Source organism: Panthera leo, chromosome B3, assembly GCF_018350215.1.
Source record: "Panthera leo isolate Ple1 chromosome B3, P.leo_Ple1_pat1.1, whole genome shotgun sequence".
Classification (NCBI taxonomy): Eukaryota; Metazoa; Chordata; class Mammalia; order Carnivora; family Felidae; genus Panthera; species Panthera leo.
The window spans coordinates 49,179,771-49,204,843 of NC_056684.1; the positions used below are offsets into that span (position 1 = coordinate 49,179,771).

Below are 25,073 nucleotides of genomic sequence, written 5' to 3' on the forward strand. Positions count from 1 at the left end.
TTTGTGGCAACAACTGTTGCCATTGTCATTGCCAAACACCGTCAAAATGGATCAGACAACCTGCTGATATGGCTGTGCAGGTGAAAACAGATGCTGTCACCAACTTTTTAGAACATCTGCAGGGAGAAGCATTGCCATTAAGGATTTTAACGTTCAAGTCAAGTTTCGAAGCTAAAAACTCTGTGATATAAGGGTTAAAATTAAGCAGCTGGTGGTGCACAGGTAACATCGCAGAGACCCAAGGAACATGTTCAGTGAAGACTGAAGAAACAAAAGCTCAGACCTGAGTTTTCCTGATGATACTGATTGTGATTGTCTTGATCCTCATGAAGATGAGAAGTGACATATAGCTACAGTAATATGGTTTTGAAAAATTCTTAAAATTATTTAAAGAAGAGAAGCCACTTTTTAAAGATTTTTAAAAATTTATTCTGAGAGAGAGAGAAAGAGAGAGAGAGAATGAGCAGAGGAGGGTCAGAGAGAGACAGGGGGACAGAGGGTCTGAAGTGGGCTCCGTGCCAATAGCAGAGAGCCTGATGTGGGGCTTAAACTCACAAACCATAAGATCATGACCTGAGACGAAGTCAGACGCTTAACCAACTGAACCACCCAGGTTCCCCTAGAGGAACTAGTTTTTAAAGGCCCTGAACAAAAATTTAAAGATAGTATTTTTTCTGGGTAAACATATCTAATTTCTATACATTATATGCAGTATCAGATTGAACAATGTGAAATTGCAATAATTCAACTTTTTTGACTTAAAACAATGGCATTTCCAAATATTCCTATGAGTCTTCTGGTAGTTTTGAATGGTTGGGGGTGCTATGGATGCTCTCTTTGTTGGAGTCGCTTGAGGTCCTGCTCTTGGTCCCCTCCTGACTTGGTACAGAATATATTCAGAATGTCATTCCCAATACTAATAGCTGCCATGAACTAGTCTTGCTGCCATACATTAATTGGAAGAAAATAAGAACAATAATAATAATAACATGAATACATGTATATATTTTAGTTTCCAATTTTAATTCCGGTATATTAGCATATGGTGTTATATTAGTTTCAGGGGTATAATATAGTGATTCAACAATTATATACATTACTCAGTGCTCATCAAAATAAGTGTACTCTTAACCCCCTTCACCTATTTCACCCATCCCTCTATGCTACCTTCCCTCTGGTAACCATAAGTTTGTTCTCTATAGTTAAGAGTCTGTTTCTTGGTTTGTCTCTTTCTCTCTCTGTCTCTCCCTTTTTCCTCCTTTGTTTATTTGTTTTGTTTCTTAAATTTCACGTATGAGTGAAATCATATGGTGTTTGCCTTTCTTAGACTGACTTATTTTGCTTAGCATTTACTGTCTAGCTCTATCCATGTTGTAGCAAATGGCAAAATTTCATTCTTTTTTATGGCTAGATAATATTCAGTTGTATATAGATATACCACATCTTTTTTATCCGTTCATATATTGATGGACCTTTGGGCTGCTTTCATAATTTGGTTATTGTAAATAAGCTTCAATAAACACAGGGGTGCATGTATCCCTTTGAATTAGTGTTTTTGTATTTTTTTTTGTAAGTACCCAGTAGTGTGATATTGGATCATAGTGTAGTTCTATTTATAACTTTTTGAGGAAGCTCCATACTGCTTACCACAATGTCTACATCAGTTTGCATTCTCACCAATAGTGAAAGAGGGTTCCTTTTTCTCCACAGCCTCACCAACAGTTGTTTCTTGTGTGCTTGATTTTAGTCATTTTGACAGGTATGAGGTGATATCTCACTGTAGTTTTGATTTGCATTTCCTAGGTAATGAGTGATGTTGAGCATCTCTTCATGTGTCTTTTGGCCATCTGTATATCCTCTTTGGAGAAATATCTGTTCATGTTTGCTGCCCATTTTTAAATTAGATTATATTGTGTTTTTTTTTTTGGTTTTTTTTGTAAGTTCTTCGTATATTTTGGATACTAACACTTTAAAGTGGATATGTCATTTGCAAACATCGTCTCCCATTCAATAGGTTGTCTTTTAGTTTTGTTGACTGTTTCCTTCACTGTACGGGAGCTTTTTATTTTGATATGGTCCCAATAGTTTATTTTTGCTTTTATTTCCTTGCCTCAGGAGACAATATCTACAAAAATGTTGTTATGGCTGATGTTAGAGAAATTACGGTTTGTGCTCTCTTCCAGAATTTTTATGGTTCCAGGTCTCACATTTAGGTCTTTAATCCATTTTAAGATTATTTTTGTGTATGGTGTAAGAAGATGGTCCAGTTTCATTTTTTTGCATGTAGCTGTGCAGTGTTCCCAACACCATTGTTGAAGGTTCTCATTGCATATTCTTGCCTCTTTTGTCAAAGATTAATTGACCACATAATCACGGGTTTGTTTCTGGCCTTTCAATGCTGTTTCATTGATCTATGTGTTTCTTTTTGTGTCATTACCATACTGTTTTAATTACTACAGCTTTATATATAACTTGAAATCTGGAATTGTGATACTTCCAGCTTTGCTTTTTTTTGCAAGATTGATCTGGCTATTTGGGGTCTTTTGTGGCTCCAAACAGATTTTAGCATTATTTATTCTAGTTCTATAAAAGAATGCTGGCTCCAGAGCCTGATTCATCCCACAGAATGCTATGCTCTCTCTTCATTGAAAAAGTATAGGAAACAGCTAATAGGGCCTCCACAATGGCAATAGCAGTTGGGACAGAGATGAGGTGACTGATATGACAAGTACTAATGAATTAGAATTGATAGGATTTGGTCTCAGTTAGATGTGGGGAGTAAGGAAAAGAGACAAGGATGATGAGTCCCTGGTTCCTGGTTGATGCTGGAAGAAGAATGCTTGTGCTATTCTATAATAAGGGGAAGATACAAAAAATGGAAACTGGTGCTGTATTATGATTTCAGTTTTGTACATGTGATGGGTTTGAATTATCTGGGGTAAATCGAGTTTCCCATTAGACAATTGAGTACACAAGTCTAAGCTCCAGGGAGAAGATAAGGCCTAATAGGACTAGGTAGAAGTCATCAGTATGTAAGTAGAGATGAAATTGTGAACATGAATATAATCCCAGAAAGAGCAGTGTAAGTTTCCATGGTTTAGACAGGCAAAGAGAACTCCAGTACTCTGGGGGATTCCTCTGTCAAAAAGAAAAGAATCAGGTTGTTGGGAATATTAAAACTGCAGAGAGAATATGGTGGATCATTGACATTGTTGAACAGAATGATAGAACCCCAGGAAGTGTCAACATATAAGGGCTGTCAGAGGCAGAGGAGCTGAGTCAGCAACTGAAAGTGATAAATAGCAGCCAGGGATACAAAAGGAGAAAGCTGTGATAGAGGAGTCAAGAAATGAGTTTCAAGGATAATGAAGTAGCTAATGGTATCAAATGTAGGAGAGAGGTCCAGAATTCTAACGAGATCAGGAGAATGTACATTGAATTTGACAATGGAGCTCACAGGGACCTTTCTTGGGTGACAGGGGAGTGTTGGGGGTGGAGTATTTGAAGCCTTGCTACAGTGAGTGAATTTGCATAACAAAATTAGAGATAATTTAATTATCTTGAGTAAGTTGGAAGTGACAGAGAAGAGCTTTAGAAAGGTAGGTTGTGAGGTTTACATGGCTGAAGGAGAGTTTTAAAAAGATCTTGAAGATTTTAAGGAAGGAGATAAGGAAAACAGATAATAAAGTTAGGTTGTAGTCTTAGTCTTAGAAAAAGTAAGATTTGGGAAGAGAGAAAACTCTTCCATTGGCAATGGAGGGGAACATGGTGAGATGAGTTCAGATACTGATACATACACAGATGTGGGGACAAGAAGATTAATGAATTCATGTCTCATATTTCATTCTGGGCCCCGTTTTCTTTTTCTTCTGGGTCTTCTTTTTATTCTGGGTCTATAGCATCATTTTTACTGTGTCTTCTGCTCTCATTTAAGTTCTAATGTTTGGGGCTTTGTTTTTCATACTATACTTGAGTTGGATTATAATATGAGAAACAATGTTTCCAAACTTTTATTTTGTATCATGGTGTTCTGGTAAAAATTCAATAAATGTCAAAGAAGCAGAGAGTTATAATACTCAATTATTATTAATGGGATTCATTATGTCATGCAAGATTGCTTTACTGAAAGACATTTTCCCCTCAAGATTCTAATTTTCATTTAATTTGTAAAGGTTTTCATACACACATAAAAATAAATGATAATTCACAATATTACTTCTAACTAGACCACTTTCTCAACCATACACAAAAATAAACTCAAAATGGATAAGACCTAAATATTAAACCTGAAACCGTAAAAATCCTAGAAGGAACCATAGGCAGTAATTTCTTTGACATTGGCCAGAGCAACATTTTCCTAAGTATGTCTCCTCAAGCAAGGGAAACAAAAGCAGAAATAAACTATTGGGACTGTACCAAAAATAGAAAGCATTTGCACAGTTAGGAAAACCATCAACAAAAAAAAAAATGTTACCTACTGAATGGGAGAAGATACTTGCAAATAATATATCTCATAAAGGGTTAATATCCAAAATAAGGAATTTATACAACTCAACACCAGAGAACCCAAATATTCTGATTATAAATGGACAGAGGACCTGAAAAGACATTTTTTCAAAGAAGACATCCAGATTGCCAACAGACACATGAAAAGATGCTCAACATCACTAATCATCAGAGAAATGCAAATCAAACCAGAATGAGATATCACCTTGTCAGAATTGTTAGCATCATACACATGAGAGATAACAAATGTTGGTGAAGATGTGGAGAAAAGGGAATTCTCATGCACTGTTGGTGGGAATGCAAACTGGTACAGCTACTGTGGGAAATAGTATGTAGGTTCTTCAATAAAAAAATAAACTAAATGTAAATGGACTAAATGCTGTAATCAAAACACATAGTGTACCAGAATGGATACAAAAAACCCCAAGATCCATGTATATGCTGCCTATAAGAGACTCATTTGAGACCTAAAGTCACCTGCAGATTGAAAGTGAGGGGATGGAGAGCCATCTATCATGCTAATGGATGTCAAAAGAAGGCTGGAGTAGCCATACTTATATCAGACAAGCCAGGTTTTAAAACAAAGACTGTAACAAGAGATGAAGAAGGGCATTATATAATAATTAAGAGGTTTATTCATCAAGATTTTACAATTTTAAATATTTACGCCCCCATTTTGAAAGTACCCAAATATATAAATCAGTTAATAGCAAACATAAAGAAAATCACTGATAATAATACAATAATAGCAGGGGACTTTAAAATCCTACTTACAGCAATGCACAGATCTTCTAAGCAGAAAATCAACAAAGAAACAATGGCACACTGGACCAGATAGACTTAACAGACATATTCAAACATTTCATCCTAAAGCAGCAGAATACACATTCTTCTCGAGTGTACATGGAACATTCTCCAGATCACATTCTGTGCCACAAATCAGCCCTCAGCAAGTACAAAAAGATCTAGATCATACTATGCATATTTTCATATCACAACGCTATGAAACTTGAAGCCAACCACAAGGGAAATTTTGGAAACCCCTCAAATACATGGAAGTTAAAGAACATCTTACCAAAGAATGAATGCATTAGCCAGAAAACTAAAGAAGAAATTAAAAAATACATGGAGGCAAATGAAAGTGAAAACATGACAGTCCAAGACCTTTGGGATGCAGCAAAGGCAGTCCTCAGAGGGAAGTATATTGTAATTCAGGCCTATCTCAAGAAGCAAGAAAAATCCCAAATACACAACCTAACCTTATGCCTAAAGGAGCTAAAAAAGAAAGAGCAAATAAAGCCTAAAGCCAGCAGAAGGAAAATAATAAAGATTAGAGCAGAAATAAATGATAAAGAAAGAAAGAAACAAACAAAAAAACCCCACAGTAGAACAGATCACTGAAACTAAGAGCTGATTCTTTGGAAGAATTAATAAAATTGATAAATTCCTAGTCAAACTTACCAAAAATAAAAGAAAAAGGACCCAAATAGATAAAGGCATGAATGAAAGAGGAGAGATCACAACCAATATCACAGAAATACAATTATAAGAAAGTATTATGAAAAATTATATGCCAACAAACTGGGCAATCTGGAATAAATGGACAAATTCGTGGAAACATATGAACCACAAAAACTGAAACAAGAAGAAATAGAAAATTTGAACAGACCCATAACCAGCCAAGAAATTGAATCAGTAATCAAAAATCTCCCAACAAACAAGAATCATAGGCCAGATGGTTTCCCAGGGGAATTCGACCAGCTATTTAAAGAAAAGTTAGTACCTATTCTTCTCAAACTGTTCCAAAAAATAGAAATGGAAGGAAAACTTCCAAACTCCTTATGGAAGGTCAGCATTACCTTGATTCCAAAACTAGACAAACCAGACTAAAAAGGAGAATTGCAGGCCAATACCACTGATGAACATGGATGCAAAAATTCTCCACAAGATATTAACAAATTGAATTCAACAGTACATTAAATGAATTATTCACTATGATCAAGTGGGACTTATTCCTGGGCTGCAGGTCTGGTTCAATATTTGCAAATCAATCAACGTAATACACCATATTAATAAAAGAAAGGTTAAGAACCATATGATCCTGTCTATACATGCAGAAAAAGCATTTGATAAAATGCAGCATCCGTTCTTGTTAAAAACCATCAATGAAGTAGGGATAAATGGAACATACCTCAACATCCTAAAGGCCATATATGAAAGATCTACAGCTAATATCATCCTCAATGGGGACAAACAGAGACTTTCCCCTAATGGTCACGAATAAGACAAAGATGTTCACTCTCACTATTACTAATTAACATAGTATGGAAGTCTGTGCCTCAGCAATCAGACAACAAAAAGAAATAAAAGACATCCAAATCAGCAAGGAAGAAGTCAAACTTTCACTTTTGCAGACGACGTGACACTCTCTGAATAAAACCCAAAATGCTCCACCAAAAAAATTGCTAACACTAATATATTAATTCAGCAAAGTTGCAGGATATAAAATCAATGTGCAGAAATCTGTTGCATTTTTATACACCAATAATGAAGCAGCAGAAAAAGAAATCAAGGAATTAATCCCATTTGCAATTGCATCAAAAACCATAGGATACCTGGGACTAAACCTCACTAAGGAGGTAAAAGATCTGTATTCAGAAAATTGTAGAACACTTATGAAAGAAATGGAAGAGGTCAAAGAAATGGAAAGCATTACATGGTCATGGACTGGAAGAATAAACATTGTTAAAATGTTTATACTACCCAAGGAAATCTACACATTTAAATGCAATCCCTTTGAAAATACCACCAGCATTCTTCACAGAGCTAGAATGAACAATGCTAACATTTGTATGGAACCACAAAAGACCCTGAATAGTCAAAGCCATCCTGAAAAAGAAAAATAAAACTGGAGGCATCATAATTCTAATTTCAAGCTATATTACACTATATTACAAAGCTGTAGTCATCAAGACAGTATGATACTGGCACAAAAGCAGATACATAGATCAATGGAAGAGAATAGAAAACCCAGAAATGGACCCACAACTATATGGTCAGCTAGTCTTCGACAAAACAAGAAAGAATATCCAATGGAAAAAAGACAGTCTCTTCAACAAATGGTGTTGGGAAAACTGGATGGAAACATGCTGAAGAATGAAACTGGACCATTTTCTAGCACCTTACACTGAAAAATAAATTCAAATGGATGAAAGACATAAATGTGAGACAGGAAACCATCAGAATCCTAGAGAACACAGGCAGCAACCTCTTTGACCTCGGCTGCAGCAACTTTTTACTCGACATGTCGCCAAAGGCGAGAAAACAAAAACAAACATGAACTATTGGGACTTCATCAAGATAAAAATCTTCTGCGCAGTGAAGGAAACAATCAATAAAACTAAAAGGCAACCTAAAGAATGGAGAAGTTTATTGCAGATGACATATTTGATAAAAGGTTAGTATCAAAATCTATAAAGAACTTATTGTACTCAACACCCAAAAAACAAATAACCCAGTTAAGAAATGGGCAGAAGACATGAATATACACTTTTCCAAAGAAGACATTCAGATGGCTAGCAGACACATGAAAAGATGCTCAACATCACTCATCATCAGGGAAATACAAATCAAAACCATAATGAGATACCACCTCACACCTGTCTGAATGGCTAAAATTAACCAACACAAGAAACAACAGGTGTTGGCAAGGATGCAGAGAAAGGGAAACCCTCTTGCACTGCTGGTGGAAATGCAAACTGGTTCAGCCACTCTGGAGAGCAGTATGGAGGTTCTTTAAGAAACTGAAAATTGAACACCCTACAATCCAGCAATTACACTATTAAGTATTTACCCAAAGGATACAAAAATACAGATTTAAAGGCATACATGCACCGTAATGTTTTTAGCAGCATTATCAACTATAGTGAAACTATGGAAAGAGCCCAAATGTCGATCAACTGGTGAATACATAAAGAAGATGTGTGTGTGTGTGATATATATATATATATATATATATATATATATATATATATTATACACATAAAGATATATGTGTGTGTGTGATATATATATATATATATATATATTATACACACACACATCTATATAGTATATATATATATGTATACACAATGGAATATTATTCAGCTATCAAAGAGAATGAAATCTTGCTATTTGCAATGACATAGATGGAGCTAGAATATATTATTCTAAGCGAAATAAGTCAATCAAAGAAAGACAAATACCATATGATTTCAATCATATGTGGAACTTAGGAAATAAAACAGATGAACATATGAGGGGGGAGGAGAAAAGAGGGGAACAAACGATAAGATATTCTTAATGATAGATAACAAACTATGGGTTGACGGAGGCAGGTGGTTGGAAGATGGGTTAGATGGCTGATGGGTACTAAAGAAGGCATTTGTGATGAGCACTGGGTGTTGTATGTGAGTGATAAATAATTGAATTCTACTCTTGAAACCAATATTGTACTGTATGTTAACTAACTAAATTTTAAATAAAACAAACAAAAAATATGAAAGAAAATGAAAGAATAAAAATAGAATACATTTTCATTTTGGATCCTTGGTTTTAGAAAATATTATAAGCCAATGAAACTAGTAGACTTTTTTTTTTTTTTAATGTTTATTTCTGAGAGAAAGTAAGAGCGTGAGCAGGGGAGGGGCAGAGAGAGAGGGAGACAAAGAATCTGAAGCAGGCTCCAGGCACTGAGCTGTCAGCAGAGACTGATACGGGGTTCGAACTCGTGAACTGCAAGATCATGACCTGAGCTGAAGTTGGCCGCTTAACCGACTGAACTAGCCAGGCTCCCGAAATTAGTAGCCTTTGATCATATAGCATCTGCTAGCTAAGTTTGGTGTTAGATTCTTTAAATATATTGTCTAATTTTCCTTACAAACTTCATGTATGTCCTGTTTTTACCACTGGAGAGATAATTTTTGAAGATTACATGCTGGGAGGCTTAGGAGGAGATTTTTTAAAAAGTACTTTAGGGGTGCCTGGCTGGCTCAGTCAGTAGAATGTACAACTGTTGATCTCAGAGTTGTGAGTTCAATCCCCGTGTTGGGTGTAAAGATTGCTTAAAAATAAAATCTTTTTTAAAAAGCATTTTCATTGGCTTAAAAAAAGCTTATTAAAAAAAATCCACAAAAACAATCATACAGAAGTATATACAGTAGGGATTATCTTTTTTTAGAGTTAAACAAATATTCTTCTAGGCCATTATCAGTTCTCTCTCTCTCTTCCTCTGTATGTATGTGAAGTATATATATATATATATATATATATATATATATATATATATGTATATATATATATATATATATAGTTTTTAGAACTTATTAAAAAGAGTAATCACTCAATATATCCAATTCGGCAATTTGCTCCCACTCTATATTCATATATTTTTTCTCCTCTGACAACTTAAAATGCAAAATAATTTTACCTGTTACTACTCCCTCCAATCATCTACTTCTGATCTGTTTATGCATAGGCCAATAGTCATAGGATTCAGAAAAACATCATCTGGACCAAGGACCAACTTCCTAAAAAAATTCTAATAATAAAACAGTCTTTTGATAATAATATTTTTTATTGAAGTTTTTGTCCCTTTTTTTTGAGTGCCATTTTAAACATGAGCTTTAGTTATAAGCTTTTTTATATAAAAGTGACCAGATGTGTCAAACTTGTCTTTCCCTAAATTCAAACTGTGATGGACAGGTGGCTGGAAGATGATATAAAAATAAAACATATATATAGAAGTCATCACTTGGTTTTGTTTGGAAGGACACAAATTTTCATAACTTTTTACCTTTTACTGCTCACAGCACCCTGGCCTGCAATTTATGCTCTGTCTAGTAGACAAGGTTAGAGTAGCCAGATGTCCCAGATTTCGATGGAGATAAATGGTGAAGTTTTACCCTGCACCATAACAAAGAACTACTCTATGATTTACAAAGTAATTATTGGGGTCATAAGATTAGCAATTTTCCATAGTGGAGTTGAGATCATTCTCCCCTTCCCCCCAGAGTGATTAGTTTCTGAGATATTATTTGTTTGGACACTGTTAACAGTCTTGGTCTAACATTTCCTAGTGGATTATTTTAAATGGATAAAGAACAGCTGATAAACTGTGAACTATGACCTCTTAGTTAAATAGGATTCCAAAAGGAAATGAGGAGAAGCATTCAGAATCTTCCCAGATTATATTCAAAAGTTAGTCTATTTCTTATTAAAAAATCTTTGCCTTTATACCTATCTTATTTTCTCTCCTTCCACTTAAAACCCTGAAAATAACTTGCTACTTCTTACTTCTGTTCTTTTGATTTTTGATGTATCTTTTCCTCTTCCTGTTCTTACCAGCTTCATTGTCATCCAACATGCCCACTTTTCCCACTGGTTTTGTGGTTCTGAGTGGAAATTTTTTTATCACTTTTTTTTTGAGCCTGAAATCCCAATCCTGGTAAAATGTCCTAACAATTGACCATTTATCATAAGAGAGCATTTGAGAATTTTCATAGTCTCATGCCTGAGGAGAAAGAAAGGAACAGATTTTCTCGTGGAGCCTTGTGGTACCTCAGATGCCTCCTAAAGTATGGAGACTCTGGCCAAGGGAGAGAAAATCTTCCTTTGACTTGGCTTGCTGTATTCAGTCTGTAAGCTGATTTGGTCTTCTGCCACTTCCTCTTGTGTCATTTTCTATATCTCGAAGTTAGTGGTTGAGAGCACTATCCATTTAGACAAGTGGCAGCTCATAAAAAAGAAAGTGAGATTTGGAAATGAAGCCCAGGGACCTAATATAGTTATTGTAGTAGCAATTATTTCTATAGTTCTTAGAAGTTGGGAAGACTGTCAATATGAATTTTGTAAGATACTTGGTAATAAGTGTTAATTTGAACTAGCATGATGTGTGGGATGTAGCCTATGATTGAGACACAACTTTGTTTTTGTCTCCCATCTCCTAGTAACCTGCACCTATCCCTGGATGAAAACTCCAGCCAACCCATGACTCTTCTGGTCACTCTCAGGTAATAACATTGCCATAGTCGTTTAAGTTGCAAACACAATCTTAATTCAGCAATTGGAATGCCTAATGTTAGCAGTTGGAATAAATCAAAATGCTGACAGTTTAAAACATAAAGAAATTTCACCTTTACCATTAAATTCTTGTTATGGTGTTACATTTTCCTCCCTTTACCTCCCCCCTGCCCCATGCTGGCTGCTTGCAAGGGGAAAAGGGGATGTGCTGTTTCTTCACTTTTCACAAAAGTGAAAGATATTTAGCTTTGTGAATAATTCCCCTTTGCCTTCCAGACTCACCAACAATATTCCCTTTTTGAGAAATCTATTTCTTGCTCCTAGAGAGGTAGTATAGTATAGTATGGTTAAGAATGTGGAATTTTGTGTCTGATTGGGATTAAGCTTCTAACTTGGGGAAATTTCCCTCCTCTGAACTTCAGTTCCTGGTATGTTAAATAAAAACACCTCATTGAATTACTGTGAATATTAAATGAGTTTGTGAGTGAGAATAGCCAAAGATAATGTCTGGCAGTTATTTACTCAATAAATGTTTGATTATGGTCACTCTTTGTGTTCCAAGCCCAAATCCCTTTCTGATTGTGGTAGGTATTTCTAGTACTCTTCCATATCTGTTTTTTCTTTCCATAGCATCATTAGTCTGGGAAGATGACTCCACTCAGGCATAAGCTGGGGCAGGAGGCTAGAAGTGGACCCTGTCAGAGACCACCCATATCCCACTGGCACCTCTCATTTCCCTGCACTCCAGTCCACTAACCAAGCACTAGCCCCATGACTCCGCCTAAGGGTTGCTTCTTGCAGCTGCGGCCTGCTCTGCTGTGCATGGGATAGGCCAGTTGTAGAAGAATTATGTCCTCACCCAGTGAATACCCCAGCTCCTTCACTCCTCAGGTGGGATACTTGTAAGGCACATGTTCCACATTGTTTCTCAAAGTTTTCTGGTGTGATTGAACTCCTGTTGCCCACAGTGGAAAATTACTTGATAACATACCCTATATTGGCTTCCTTTCCTTTCCTGTAGTTGCAGATTGGGTGCATTAGCATGCAGGATGTTTATTAAGAGTTCTTTTGGGATCAATACCTGTGCGAAGGAGGGGAAAGAAGCAGAGTAATAGAGGGAGAAGTTGGACCATAACGCAGTCCAAACAGAGCCTCCACTGACCCCTTGGGGAGCTCTGCAGTTAGAATGCTCTTCCGAGTTGTCCTGAGTTGGGGGAGTGGGTTGGGCATTTTAAACACTACATTGATTAGTCACTGGGTATGAGTTGTGCTTAGAAGGAAGCCTGACCTTGGGAGAGGCAATTTTCTTCAGACAAGGCAATCTCCAAAGAAGGCCGATGGCTGAGGCTCTTTTGGTAACACTCGAAGTCTTTCTTCTTGAGGGAAACTGGACAGTGCATCCCAGTGCCAGACATACCTAGGTTGCCCATTCCTCCACCAGCTTTTTCTGAGCTAATCTCCAAAATAAACCACTTGACCTTGAATCTTTTTCTTAGTGTTTGTTTCAGGGGAAACCCAAGCCAAGATAGAGCTTTCACAGTACTACTTGGAGAGTTTACTATGTGTCCACTGATGCTGCCAGTTATAGGAAACAGGGATGTGATTTCTGTCCAGGGAATCCAAAGAATAGACTGCTTTGCTGATGGGGGCAACAGAAAGGTTACTGTGTAGAGGTTAACCTGTATCCCATTGTTTATTGGGGAAAAGAGTGAGTGTGAGTGTTTTCCATGGAGCAGAGATGGGCCTTATGTGACACAGAGCCTGAGTGGGCTTGACTAGGTCTTGACCAGCTGGCAAAGGGCCCCTGTAGCAAGAAGCTGGGGATGGACATCAGATTCCTGGCGGTATGGAGAGAGCACATGTGCCTATTCAATGTAATAAAACCAAGAAGATTAATAAAAAAAGTCTTGAATCTAATTCCTCCTGCCTACATTAATTATAGAAAACCTAATTTATTTGCACTATACAGTAACAGTGTCCAGGGGTTTTTCTGGACTGCTGATCTTTTCACATTCATCACTCCAGCTATTTGCATTCTGGCAGCCAATCCAGACTCTTTATGTGGAGGATTAACTATTCCATTTCAGGGCTATACTTTCTTTTTTTACATTCCCTTTTGATTAAATCCACCACAGAGGATAATAGAATAATCAAAGTTGTACTACCTCTGGTCATGATTGTACTATTATTCTTAATCAGGGCGTTCCAAAAGACCATATTAATGATTTATATTTTCTACAGTAGATGTCACCACACAACAAATTTCATAACAGTTCACTATTTCTAATTGTATGATATTCAATCAAACATTTGGCAGCTTATCATTTGCTTGGGTTGGTCAGACCAGGTTAACTGGAATCCTTAAATGTTCAGTCCTTGTGCATAAGTGTTCAATCTGGGTGGTATTCCCTTGGCCAGCAACAAATGTATCATTCTGGAACATCATATAAAAACCAAATTGAGCAATGCCACAGAAGAAAAAAAAAATTTAATTAAAACTTTATTTTCCATCTCCCCAACTTTGGTATAAATGTTATGTGATTTCCAGAGATTTTGATTTCCATGTAGTTATATTAATCCCCAGATACATCATAAATGTTGAAAGATTTTAAAGCATCAACTTAATCCCATTTTGCCATTATATTTTTAATGAAAAAATAAAATTTTGGTGAGTAGTTAAGGAAGTGAATCAAATTCCAGTTACGTCAATATCTTCAATTTAAAAACATATCTAAACAAAAAAGCGGGCACAGTGCTTTTCAAACTTGACTATACACACAAACTGCCTAGAGGCCTTGTTAAGATGAGAGTTTTTATTTGATAGATCTGGGGTAAGGCCTGAGATTCTGCATTTCTAACAAGATCCCAGGTGATGCTGATGTTGTTGTTTGTGGACTGTATTAGGAATAGCAAGGACACAGAAAACTTTTTAAGCCCTTGTGAGTTTAACCAAAACGTTCACTTTAACATTTCTTCATAAGCCAATTTGCATAAAGCTAAGCTAGTTACCCAACTGCTCCAGGGTTAGAGACTAACTCTCTCATTAAATACTAAGATGCCATTGATTGCTAAGTGAGTCATTATTTTATGTGCTGCTAAGAAGGGAAAATGCTGATAATTAAACTATAATGCATCCCGATTTCAGAAATGTTAAAATATGAGTTTTAGAACTGAAGAAATGTGGTGATTTCTCTGATTTCTTTCCAGCTATTTATCCTCTCCTAGGTACTTTTCCTATGAGGTAAGTACTGTGATTACCTAATTTTATAGAGGCTTGGAGTGAAATTACTTTAAATGGTATAGCTGGAATTTGAACCCAGATCTTTCTGAGTGGGGAGCCCATGCTCTCAACCTCTCCCCAACAGGAAGGGCTATTGTCCCTGAAGAAAATGTTCCCCTGTGCTGTCTCCCATGGCATTCCCTTAAGGTAACTGCACCTACAATACTATCTGTGACTGCTGTATGTCCTATTTAAACACATCTTTTTCAGCTTGGCTTCTTGTATTCATCACTCTACTGAAGTGGTTTGTCTTAAACTCAACAGTGACCTCTTTACTTCCAAATCTAGCAATCTGTTCTTTCAGTTTGAATTTTCCTTGACTTAATCCCTATCTGACATAGCCTACAATTCTGTCCTTGAAACTCCCTCTTCTGTGTTTTTAGTAACTTGCTATTTATGTTTAATGCTTCTCTGGTTATGAGTAAATCTTATTTTGGTTAACCTATTTATTCTCAGCTTTTTCCTTTGCAATGGTGTATCAGAAATGTATGAGAAGAATCCAGTTGGTTTCTAAATCCTCACTGAATGAAAGGGATGAATTTGGGGGTGCAAAACAAACTTTGACTTTGAAATCATGGATCTTGCTAGAACCCTCTCTTCTTTGCTCCTGTGTTGTGCATATTTTTATTATTGAGTTTACAGTGTTGTATTCTAATTATGTTCACTTGTCTTTGAATCCTACTTGATTGAAATCCTTGTGGGTAGAGATTGTATTTTATTTCTGTTCCTCCAACCCCTGTTCAACGCCTGGCATATAAATGATTCAACACTGCTGAGGCAGAACCATAATTCACTATTGTAGTGGTAAGAGAAACCGTTTCCTGATATCTTGTGTTGCAAGGAAATGTTACTTATGAGGCCTCTAGCCCAAGGAACAGATCAGTCAGGATGGATCAGGGGACTGTGGTGATGTCTTTTCTCTTTTTTACATGGAGACTTCATAGGTCCCAGATTGAAATTAGTCTTGGATTATTTGCTAGTTTTTGGTAGCTAATTTGGAAGTTCTGATTTTTTCACATATGAGGGTAAAATTAGCCTTTGTTTGGACGACAAATTCTCCTATTGAAAAAAAAAAACCCATCAAAGGTAACCCTATAATATCATTTAAAAGATCATTGTATCAAAGATTGTAGGGTTAAAGATTCTGTCAAGAAATGGTTCCCAAGAATTTTGGATCAGTTGCTTTCTGGAAGTGCTCAACTTGTCCTTCTCAAGGAGCTTCTTTTCCTCATATCATCTGACTCCCTTAGCCCATTCACAGCTCAGACTAAGAGGATGTAAGTCTGGGGAAAATTAGGTCCATTATGGGCTAGCATGATGGGCTTTCATCACTCGTCAGTTTGTTGGGTCATTTTGATTAGATTTGATCCAGTTCATTGTCTGCTTCTGAAGCCAGTCATGTATATCCACAATTAATGGTAATTCAGCCACGTAACAAAGATGTTTTTTAAAAGAATTGAATTGAATATTTTTTAAAAAGAGGGCAATGACATAATCATTGACCCTACCATAAATAATTTTAATGGTTGATTTTAGAGTCCATTATACCTATTTCTCCTTTGTTTTGTCAAATGATTCAAGTTCAATCCATAAAGCACTTTTCTTTTTTTTAATTAAAAACATTTGTTTTAAGGGGAGCCTGGGTGGCTCAGTTGGTTAAGCGTCCCACTTTGGCTCATGTCATGATTTGGCAGTTCGTGGGTTTGAACCCTGCTTCGTGCTCTGTGCTGACAGCTCAGAGCCTGGAGCCTGCTTCCAATTCTGTGTTTCCCTCGCTCTCTGCCCCTCCCCCACTCCTGCACTCGCTCGTGCTCTCTCTCTCTCAAAAATAAATAAACATTAAAAAATAAAAAAAGTTTGTTTAATGTTTGTTTATTTTTGCGAGAGAGACGGAGAGCACGCTTGAGCAGGGGAGAGGCAGGCAGAGAATCTGAGGAAGGCTCTGATCTGTCAGCGCAAAGCCTGACGTGGGGCTCCAACCCACCAATGGTGAGATCATGACCTGAGCCCAAGTTGGATGCTCAACCCACTGAACCACCCAGGCGCCCTGTTATACAGCACTTTTCTTAAGCCACTAATTTGTCTGCAGAGCTGCAGCTGCAGAATGTTTAAAAACAACCCAGGTAGCTGCAGAGGCCATAGAGAAGCAGTGTGGCAGGAAGGCCAATAGAGGGCGCTGGGCTATTTGAGATAACTGGAAGAGATGGAGAAGTCTGTTAACCAGCCTTTCAAAGAGAAGAAGGAAAAAAAAAAAAAAAAAAAAAAGAAGGCACACAACGTTTTTTATCTAATTCTCTGAGGAGCACAATGGAATTTTAAAAAGTGAAAATGGAAAAATTATCTTTAGGTCTGACTTCTATGCAATGAAAATTTTCAATGCTGGCTGTTGATCAGTTACAAACATACAACCTAATGTGTACACACTCTCCTCTCTGTTTCATTTTGCCAGGGGGGGCGATAGTAAAGTATTTAAATTATTCAAAGATCAGGCTGTGGAAGTAATTTGACTCTTGTAACTTTGTGGGTGACAGTTGGAATAAAAGAAACTCTGATTATGTAATATCTGGTTCCTAGTGAATATCGTTTTTCCTTCTGGAATTCTGCTTATCTCCAACCATTCCTTACTTCCTATCTTCTTTCAGAAGTTGGAGTTGGTGCTTAGTTTCTATAATCTTCTTTGGGGGAATGGATTGGTAAACTTATTATTCTTGTTCCTTCTCTTAGTTTCTTTGGATACCGAGATTGACTCTTGCCCCTTGCCTTATTTTCTGTCTTTTCTCAGAGACCTCAGTTGGAGAAAGTTAGGAAGAAGGTGGCAGATGAAGGAAGCTGGGACAGTGGAGGCTGACTGAGTTTGGAAGATATATTCAGTGGCTTTCTGGTTGGTTGCTTGGGTCTCTCAATTCTTTCTCCACACTCCGCCCCCTTCGCCCCCAAACCTGCTTTGGTCACATGGCCAAACTTCTTTATTTTAGCCCTAGCAGCTCTCTCCCTTTTCATTCCATACACATTTCTCCAGTACACTTTCAGGCCTCTGATATTTGTTGTCTCCTAAAATTGTTTCAGAGTTTTCCCTCAGATAATGTATCATGGTTACAGCTCGCTGGGTAGGTAGGCGATTTTCACTGCTAAAGGGCTAAAGCATCTCATAAAAACAACTTATGCATATATTATCAAAGAAAAGCAAAAACTTGTAATTATCTCAGAACTTTAAAATTCGTTATAGCAATATAAAAGTGCTCTTAAGCAGGGAATGCTCCATCTTTCCTTTGAATTCATCTATACTTTGTTTTAATCAAATGAATCTCACCTGTTCTGAAACAGTTAAAAATTTATAAAACCTCACTCATATTACTTCAGTGGATTCTTGGACTCAAGTTCTTTAGGGATAATAATTTATCTTTAATAATTTATTTTGAAAAGAGTCATGTGACTTAAAATAGGATGGTTGTAAGGTTATTTATTCATTTGAAGTTAGTGGCAAATAGTTGGTTAGGGCAAGCTAGCTGAAACAGAGATTGAAATATCCATTAAGGAAAAAGTATAGAACACTAAAATTTGACCCCCAGAATAAGCAGCAGGAAGAAGGATGGATAATGGGGAAAAACAAATAAGAGATTTAGAGTGAGATATGTTTGTCTTTGAGAATTTATCTTAAAGAGTACCTATAAAAATTATGAAACATGTAAATGAATATAAAAAGTCAAGGAAAAATGAATTATCTCTTCTCCTGAGACAGTAAGAAATGGGTAAAGGGAGTAAAGTAATGTTAAGCTTAGGACTTTTTGTAAATTACCTCCATTCCTAAAGCACATCTACACTTTTCTCTGAAAACCTAACACATTTCAATTCTCTAGCTATAAATGCCTTCATACAGGTTGTTTTAAATTTTTTTTAATGTTTATTATTTTTGAGAGAAAGAGAGACAGAGTGCAAGCAGGGGAGGGGCAGAAAGAGAGAGGGAGACACAGAATCCAAAGTAGGCTCTATGCTCTGAGCTGTCAGCACAGAGTCCGACACGGGGCTCAAACCCACGAACCATGAGATCATGCATGACCTGACCTGAAGTCAGACGTTTAACTGACTGAGCCACCCATGCACCCCCATACAGGTTGTTTTATAATGAATTTCCAAAGGTATCCTTTACTGCACTTCAGAGTATTGTATTCTATAGGCAATTAAATCATTATTGGTCAAATTGATATAGAAAGGGGAGCTCTCCCTTTGGATTATATATGATTGAGGTTTGGTGTAAGCTCAAATTCTGAATTCTCATCCTCAGTAGAATTCAATTTTGGATGCATCTTTTTATTAATAATTACTTGATGCCAGTTGTGTCAGAGTTTTGTGTTTGGTCTGGGCCTACATAGAAGGGCAACCATAGAAAGCCTGTTGTGACTTGAATCTTTGGCTGGGAAATGAGGGACCCTGAATCATCCGCTCTGCTTCGTTATTAGCAGGGCCCCTAAACCTGTTTTAGGCATAGTCGTTGCAGATGTTAGTATCTTATTAATGCTATGGGAGGGGCATTGCCCTGTACGCAGTAGATCCACCACAAGATCTGTGTTCTAGGATATACATGGTTCAGTATAAGCAGGGTAACAGAGTGTGCTGGAGTCACTTGGCAAAGTACTGGTTTTAGAGATGAGATCTAGAAGAGTTGGCCCATTCAAAACCTGAGAGTGCTTACCACAGACTGTGTCCTTCTACTGATGGTACAGAAAAAGGAGGCAGAGTAAATCTACCCATATACACCACGGCCCAGGCCCTTTGCCTGTATTGTGAATGGGGAGACATGGAGTTGGGGAAAATATTAATTAATTAAAAAAGAAAGAAGAGAAAAGAAAAAAAATCCCTGAGGCTGTTTGCCTCAGTGGCCTCAGGTAATCTGTATATTCTCTTTGGGAGGCTGGGACGTTGAGAAGAGTGGTTGTAGGATAGAAGTAGAGGGATGCTGATTGCAGGAACCAAAGGTATTTCCCTCTTGGTGGAAGCTTGGTTGATTTGGAGAATATGACAGATGCTTTGGTTTTGGAAGTAAGATCTAGAGTAGATGGAATGGACTACAGTCCTTCAAATAAGAAAGCTGAGTGCTGGGGAGGAGAGGGGATTGGAGTCATTAATTGGCATTTTGGTAGGAGTTTATGGTGTGTAGGCAATAACCCTAAAATCTTCATTCTTTGGCCTCTTCCTTCTCCTGAAGGCTTGGGAGGGGTGTCTTGAAATTACAATAAGAAATTAGTAGAGCCAAGAATTCTACTTTTAGGTAGAAAAGAAGTTTTGTTGAGGAATTGTCATCATTTCCAAGGAAGTCATGAGTGGCAGAACAATAGCCAAATATTCCAGACTAGTAATGTGAGAAGGTACCTGAAAGCAGAATATCTCTGAGGGGTACTGGTGTCCCCCCACCCCTCCCACCCTTGGCAGAGCATGTCTGATTTTGGCTGGTTGCGCCTGTGGCTAGTTGGCAGTGAAGAAGAAATAGAACACCACTGGGCTACTACAGCAGCAACAGGCAACCTCTCCTTTTTGTACTAGAGACTTTGACCTTCAATTACTTGTGGGTTCTTAGCTTCTACCCAGATGGCTGAAGCTACTTACATATGACCTTTGCATAAATGTGATACTATTGTGCATATTTTAGGGATTTTTATAGGATTTGTTAACCAAAACACATAAATCTATTCCTATCTGCTAGACTCTCAGACTTATTACTTTGGTATATGGAATGAAAGATAAAAGTTGATGTAATCAAAGGAAATGCATATTTGATTTCAGATTAATTGAACTGAAGGTAGAAACATGAAAATGCATTAACTCTAACAGTAGCTTTAAACAGAATAAACTATGGACTTTTCAAAGGATTATGATTACCCTTAATCATGCCAAAATGAAGCTTGAAGCAATTATGGATAATACAGATGTATTATTAATACCAGCTGAAACCCAGGTTTTGATTATGTAAGAAAACAGGCTTAGACTTTTGGCAGATGGTTAACTTAAAAGTTCAAGTAAATCCAAGTTTTTAAATATGGAAGATGTAGGGAGCATTTCAGCTTGATAAACCCAGATTTATTTTCTCCACAGGAAATCATTGAAACTGGAATTACCTCGGCAATTTACAAATGTGACTCTGTTCTTTAGAAAGTAACTGTGCCTTTATTTTTCTGAATCCTCAAGTTTATAATTTTCTAATGCATTGTGTTTGTCAAACTATGACGAGGAAGCCTTTTTTTTTTTTTTTTTTTTGACATGTGTAGACTTCCATTAGCTTTTCTTCTCCTTCGTTAACCTTTCTTGATTCTCTTTCTATGGGAAGTCCCTGGTTTGTGATGGTGCAAATGGGCATCATGATGGATGGGAGATTCCTTCTTGCTACAGCAGTGTGATTCCCAAATGAATATGGAGCATGGAAACAGGACAAATAAATGTACTGAAGTTGGTGGAGCTAATAGAATGGTTTCTTACAGTTTAACAAGGGCAAGGAAGAATCTTTGACTTAAGTTCAGTCAGAACTGTACACCAGGGTCAAGGATGTCAGCACTGTTGTCTCACTTTTTGGCTTCAGTATTCTAGAGCAGGGTATCTGCCATGCTGTTTTCCCCTATTACTGCTTATAAGAGGAACGGCATTTTTACTCTGCAGGAAAGTGGAGGAGTGAAAAGACCAGAGCCCTGGGAAATCACATCATCTTTCATCAATTAGGCAATTGTGTTTTATGAGAGAATGTGATTTGAGTTTCATTTGAGTATAAAACAAACTATTGGGAAGAATTTGGTTGCAAATATCCAATGTAACTTTTTGGAGTAGAGGAATAAAGTGGAAAATGACAGCAAGATTGAGAGAAAGAGAGAAATAGAGAAAGAGATGATAGAGATCAGATTTTTACCTGAAAATAACATGCAGGTGCATACTATGCACTCTTTCTAACAGCTTCACAACTGGATGCTATCTTTAGGAAAATATAAGTAGAGATTACTGACTGGGGATGAATGGAATCCCCTAAAGTGAGTACATACGTTTCATTTTAGAACACTTTATTGTTAAAATGAATCATTATCAAGGAGAAGGAAGACATGGTTTCTCATTTTAAGAAATTTCATCCTATCAAAGGAGAAAAAAAGGACAAATACAAACAAGACAGAAAAGAACTAACATTCATTAAACACTTATTTGCTGGGAACTAGACTAAATATAACATTACAACACTATAGACAATATACCATATTTTTTGCATATACCGTATTTGTTGTAACACTATGAAATAGGCATTATTATCACATATTTTACTGATAAAAACTGAGAATTAAGAAGTTAAATAGCTTTCCCAAAGTCACATCAATTAAAAGACAGATCCAGGATCTGAATCTGGAAATCTGACTTCAGATGCTAAACTCTTAATCATTGTGCTCTACTATCTCATTGGCACCTCAGTGCCCTTTTATTGATCATTAGAGAATATGATCTTTATATGTGCCATCTTTATATGTGCCTAATGGTTGAATAGCTAGAACATGAAGGCTGGTCAGCATGGCTAGGCTGATAAGAGTCAAATGGGGCTGAAGAGGAGTGGCTTTATGGCCAAAAGGCATTTAAAGAGGCAGGGAGAAAATATGAATTGATCCTATACAGATGCAGTTGAATAATTGCCTGGACTGATTCCATGTCTTAATTTCTCTTTTTTAAAAAGTAATTTTTTTAATTTTCTAGACCATCCTCTAATTAAGGGGCTCACAGATGTTTATTCGTTATGTTAAAAATTCAAGTTTTAATGGTGTAGTCTTAAGAGACTCAAACAAGTAACAATTAGCTCTGTGGCTTTTGGCCAAGCAGTAAATCCATCTAATTGATGGCCAAGCCTAAATCCATCTAATATTTCACTTGGCCAGACTGTAGGATAGCATTCTCCTACAGTAATTTCCCTTGCATCCTGACTTTCTGCAGTAAATGGCTCTACCAAGGAAATGAGCCACTATCTAAGCCTTCTTCCTTGTACCAGTTGGTTTTAATGACACTTGTAGTCTTTCCCATAATTTCCCAAAGTGACATGTTGCTTAAATAGAACCTGTTCATTTATGAATTCATTTGGCCATTTAGTCCTTTCTTCTTCCTTCCTTCTTTACTCCTTCCCTTCTCCTTCCTTTCACACGTCTTTCTTCTCTTCTCTTTTATTCCCTACCACCCTTTTGCCCTTTCCTACCTTCAAGGGTAATTACTAGGTTCTCAAGAAATGCTAGGCCTTGTACTAGGTACTGTGGAGGGCATATAGATAGATATGTAGATAGATATTATGATTGATTTGTAATCCATTTAATGAATATTTATTCAGTGCTTCCTGTATGCCAGGGCTCTATTTTACAAGCTAGAAACAGAGTTGGGTACACAATAAAATTTCTTTTTCTCAGTAAGTTGTATTCCTGGGTATGTACTGGGGAGACAGACAAAAAATATATCACATGTCAAGTAGTAATAAGAGCTCTGAATAAAAATGAAGAAGAGAATGGAGAGAGATGTGATGGGGAATGTATTATTTTTACAGAGGCTGGTCAAGGAAGGGTTCTCTGAAAAGATTACATTTGATCAGAAATACATTTATCTGAGGGAAAAGTAAGTACCAAGGCCCTCAGGAGATTCATTTCTAACAGGGAAAAAAAGGTGTAAAGGTAAATAACTGTAACAGAAGGTAGAAAGGGTAAGTGCTGCAAGGGAGATGTTGAAGAGCTACTGAACTGGGTAAGTTTGGAGGAAGGGGATAAAACTGCCTGCTGTGGAGGGGGTATAATGGAGAGCAGGCCCCATTTCCTAGGGGGTAAGATAACTCACACACTCTGATGCCTCATGCAGAGCCTTTCCCCCAGACCTTCTCTTGAAGAAGGACCAGTGTCCTTGATTATGAGACAGTTGGGCTGTACATCTAACCAAGGAGCCCTTTGGTTAAGATGCCCTTTGGTTGAGATTCTAAGGATGGAAACAAGTTACACCACATGTTCAGTTTTTCTTTTAATTTCATACTCCTTGAAATCCTATTTCCTTTTTATAAGAAGACTAACCTTCGGGGCACCTGAGGGTGGCTCAGTTGATTGAGCATCTGACTCTTGATTTCAATTGAGGTCATGATCCCATGGTTGTGGGATTGGCTCCAGGCTGAGTGTGGAGCCTGTATGAGATTCTCTCTCTCTCCCTCTGACCCTCTCTCCCATTTGTGTGTGTGTTCTCTCTCTCTGAAAGAAAGAAAGAGAAAGAAAGAAAGAAAGAAAGAAAGAAAGAAAGAAAGAAAGAAAGAAAGAAAGAACCAAACATCTATGCCCAATGTTGGCCACCAAAGGCAAGAAGGCAAAGGGAGTACTTTTGTTTTTAGATAATTGCTTTGTGCTCAAGATTAGGATACTCCCATTTTTACTTGTTTTGGTCAGTGTGGCAAGGTCTTAGTTCTTCTACTAGAATGCAGATACCCCAGTGAAAAAGAAAGTACTTAACGCAGTATCAGCTAACATTTGACTATTAGCTAGAGAGCGTACAAACAAGGAAGTGTGAAAATGAAACATAGAAGTTTATATCATAGTTTAATTTTTAAACTGGGATACTGGCAATGACTGAATATGGGACACTAAATGGAGAAGTATTGGATGGAAAGAGTACAGGATGGGTGGAAAGATGAAAGAAAGAGAAAAAAAATATTCCTTAACAGAACAGATGTATTCACATTGTGAAATTGATCCAATAGAGACCTCTCAACACAGAGTTACAGATATGTTTAGAAGAGAAAAGATACCTTGATAAGCTACTTGAAGCAAAGGTGAGACCATAGGATAGGGTATGGGGGTCTGCAGGAGCCACTGGCAAACTTGTGATAACTTAAGTAGTGTGCATTAGAAACAAATAGGGATTTATTTATTTATTAAAAAAAAGTTTATTTATTTTTGAGAGAGATCCCAAGTGGGGGAGGGGCAGAGAGAGGGGGGCAGAGAATCTGAAGTGGGCTCTGTGCTGACAGCACTGAGCCGGATGTGGGGCTCAAACCCACGTACTGCAAGATCATGATGTGAGCCGGTCGGATGCTCAACCCACTGAACCACTGAGGTGCCCCTCCAGTAATATTTTCTATTCACTCAAAATATATTGATTGGAGGGTGCACTGGGTAGAAATTAAGGACAAGAATACTTAAGGCAGAGCACCATTGAGCTGGATGGGAGTGGATGATGAGAGGACCCCTGATTTCAATAT

General features: G+C 37.2%; 1 non-coding gene across 1 annotated transcript; it reads left to right on the forward strand.

The window, feature by feature from the left end:
• The first annotated feature begins 19,521 nt into the window (after positions 1 to 19,521).
• Positions 19,522 to 19,647, forward strand: LOC122223463. Its single transcript, XR_006204333.1, has one exon. It is a non-coding gene; the product is annotated as a small nucleolar RNA SNORA51 (small nucleolar RNA).
• The last annotated feature ends 5,426 nt before the right edge of the window (positions 19,648 to 25,073 follow it).